The sequence below is a fragment of the Zalophus californianus genome, chromosome 4 (genome assembly GCF_009762305.2).
Source record: "Zalophus californianus isolate mZalCal1 chromosome 4, mZalCal1.pri.v2, whole genome shotgun sequence".
NCBI classification, from domain to species: domain Eukaryota; kingdom Metazoa; phylum Chordata; class Mammalia; order Carnivora; family Otariidae; genus Zalophus; species Zalophus californianus.
This window is the reverse complement of record NC_045598.1, coordinates 142,256,598-142,260,535: the sequence shown is the minus strand read 5'-3', so window position 1 is coordinate 142,260,535 and position 3,938 is coordinate 142,256,598.

Below are 3,938 nucleotides of genomic sequence, written 5' to 3'. Positions count from 1 at the left end.
TGCCACCACTCTGAAATGCCTGATGTCATATGGAGGTAAGGACATGGTACATTTCCTCCTAGTCCTCTTTGCTGAGCTTACAGGCAGAAATGCCATTTGGAGGGTTTATATGTTTGACCAAGGAAAATAAATGCTTGCTTTTGGATGGAAAACGAACTTTACCCTTCATATTATAAAGTACATTGTAAATTACTGCAACTCTGTGACAGAGTAACACCCAGTTTATCTGATTCCTTCCATTTCCTGCCACATTATTTAATTTATAAAAAGTAAAACAAATTATCAAAACTTTACAAGACCAAGATACACTAGAGATTCCTTTTTGTAATCCCTAAAAAGCAAAATTGTGAGTTGTTATTGGTGTGGAAGTGAAAACATGAGTGATTTTTTTTCTTGTCTTTATTTTTCTTGTCTTTAAAAAGGTATTCTAAAGCCACCCTTTGCATTACATTTTCATAAAAGAACCTTGTGAATGAGCAGCACCAATTAAATTCTGCCCGATCTGACTTTCAGAGGTAAGATCTCTTCTGGGGAGGTCCAGTTCTCCAAGTCAAGGCCCCTCACATTCCCGAAGAACCAAGGCCTCTCACCTTTTCCATGGTCCCTGCATAATCCTTTGTGAATGAAGTAAATTCTTCTACTTCAACAGAATAGGAATTCAGAGTAACAGCGTATTCTCAGTGAGCAGAAATTCCACGCTGCCAGTCTGGCTCAGCCATATTTAACTCGCAGTTTGTTTTGGGTTTTGCTTGGTTTTCGTTGTTGTTGTTTTGTTTTTTCAAAGCCATTACTTTTGGTTTGTGGGCAAAGGGCAAGTATGCTCACATTGCCCTTGGCCCTGGAAATTATTGCCTCCTACAGGGTCGCTTGGCAATGCTGTGTAAAATACTGATAAATGTCCATATCCTTTGGGCTTAAATCAACTCCAGGAAATTTAAAGTAAGGAAACAAAAGGGGGAAGAGTAGTATATGTACAAAGATGTTCATATTAATATGACACTAACTAGCAATGGAACTAGCATGTTCAACAATAGAGGAGTTGTAAATTATGATATAATCCGTGATATTTAAACTTTGCTTAGACAAGACAGTGAGACCCTGAATTCATTGAAACATTATACATAAGCTAAAAATGTCAATGGATTTAAAATATTTTAAAGAGCAACTACTCAAGGTAAGGCAAGAAATAGGAGTAGAACAAGACCTTCTTGTTTGTGCCTTCACCCCTAAACCACCTCTGAAAAATTCACAGGGCACCGTGACGCCACATGAAAACCACTGTGGCGTCATTTCTGTTGTCACTAAAAACAAGTGCTTAGCCACAAAAACAAAATATTTGAGACAATGCGTATAAAGTAACGTTGAATGGGAAGAGTGCAATACATGCATACTATACATACCTATATACGTACAATTGTATAAACGTGGATAATTAAGAAGATTGGAAAGATGGTGGATAGATGAATATAATTGGCCTTATTGCTCAAGGCTGTTTTAGAAACTTACACCTCTCCTTAGTGGACATGCTTTTATCAAAGTCATGATTAGCACTAATGCTTTAGGCAATTAACTTGGCCTTCCTCAGCATTCCCATCTGTGAAATGGGAATCATTATGGTATTTGGTTGTGGGGTTACTGGGAGCCTCACATGAGTTGTGTACAGTGCTCAGAACAGTGCCTCAAGAAATTTTAGCTGTCCGTGGTAGCATTGTCATTCCAGCACACCCAGGGATAAAAATTTTTGAGGGAAAAAGAGAAAAATTCAGATTTAACCACCTGTCCATCTGCTTGATTTTCTGCTCAGCACACTGGCTATAAAAGGCTGCCCCTGAGCTAAGACCCGGCACAGCTGTAGAAATATCCCAGAAGACAGTGCCTAAGAGTGCGTGCAGGTCCCTATGCCTCTACTTCTTACATACTTGATAAAAATAGCACTTTCCTTCTGAAATCTGTAATGTGATTAACAAAATAATCACACCTAAAATGCCATTCTTCTTGCATATATACTGAATTCAGGAATTTTTACTTTAGGCTGTATATTCTCATTTAATCTGATGTTCTGTACACGCACAGATCGGAGAAGGTACTTTTAAAAGGCTCCAACGTTTAAGTACATTGACCAAATCTTTAATGGGAAGAAAAGATCCATATCTACACGGATGTTACCTGCCATATAAATATACGGTCAGGAGGATGCGGTTGGCTAACATCCCCTCTCCACCCCCTCATCCAAGCCTCTGATTTCTGAGGCTGATTCTGGTGTTTCAGCCTTCCATCAGTGTAGCGGCTTCTTAAATACAGAAGTAGTATTTATTTTTGTATTAACTTCAGTTGGTTAATCAGCAAACCCTACTGGGTTACTTGATGTCTAAATATGTTGATTAAAGCCTTACACTTTTAATATGGTATTTTAAAAAATGCTTCCAAGCTTATGTTTTCAAGAAAGCAATCTCTGGACCCCTCCCACCCCCACCCTTTTTTTTCTGGAGAGTACCATACATTAGCAGCGACATCTAGTGTCTGAATCGAAGAGGAATTTGGCACTACTAGATGGTTCTTACTTGTATCTCCCACATTGATAGATTGTGCTCAAACACTAAGATGTATTGAGTATGCAAGGACCTGTCATAGTTCCTTTAAGTACCTAATCTCATTTAAGATGCACAAAAATTTTTATGTTGATACTATTTTTGTGTGTGTATGCATGTGTGTACATGTGCGTGTGTGTGCACGCGCGTGTGTGTGTGTGCACGCGTGTGGATTAGACAAGCAAGACCTGGAGAAGTGAAGACACTTGCCCATGTTCACAAGCCATTGCACTTCAACCTCCTTCCTTCCTTCATGGCCACTGCCCTTAACCTCCAGTCTAAAAATATGCAGGAAAAATGTTCTCAGATTTGACCTCAGTGATTCAGTTGCAAGAGGGTAGGACCAGAAACCCCAAAGGCTTCTCAAAAAGAAAAAGACATATCTTTGAGAAAAGACAAAGAAAAAAATTACTTTTTAAATTTTTTTAAGATGTTATTTATTTATTTGACACACAGAGAGAGGAGGATGCAGACACACAAGCAGGGGGAGTGCAGAAGGAGAAACAGGCTCCCCGACGAGCAAGGATCCCAATAGGGGACTCCATCCCGGAACTGCGGGACTCGATCTCAACACCCCGGGATCATGACCTGAGCCTAAGGCAGACACTTAACTGACTGAGCCACCTAAGTGCCTCTACTTTTTTCTTATATGAGAAAGCAGTAACCTGATTTCTCTAGAATCCTAAAGCTAGAAAAATCCTGTTCATGCTCCCATAACTTTTTTTTAATAAAATATGTTTTTGGATTCCCCTAATTGTAGGAATAGTCTCTGAGTGGAGCCATGTAGGTGATGGATGGTCATATAGGCGATCTAAGGGAAGAAAGCCGGACTGAGCAAGGCTACAGTAGATTGTCTTTAATGAAATCTCCCATCCTTGAAGGCAGCAGTGTAGTCTTGACCCAATAGAAAATCTAGAATTTAATGAGGATTGAAGAAAGAATACCAGCTAGTTTCCTAATGCCACTGTGAATCTCAACAAGAATGAGGCATGCCAAAGAGAAGGAGAGTGTGGTAAAAATGACAGAGATGTTTGTAAGTTTCGATAAGAAAGCTTTTAATAAATAAGGCCTCGATATCCACTGATAGAGCATAAGCATTGCTTGAGGACCTCGATCTAGTCCATTCCCTTTGCAAAGGAGAACAACATTCACAAATGAGACTCTATGCCATTTGAAAACATAGAAAAGGATGACATATTTATAGAACCGAAGAGTGACCCAGGATTAAAGAAGTCTTGACTCCAGGAAATTTACATCCAAACTTGTTTCCACCTGGGGCCACTTCCCCTGATTTTATGCTTCACAGAGGTAGACAAGAGAGAGTAGGGACAAAAATGTTTACTATTAATG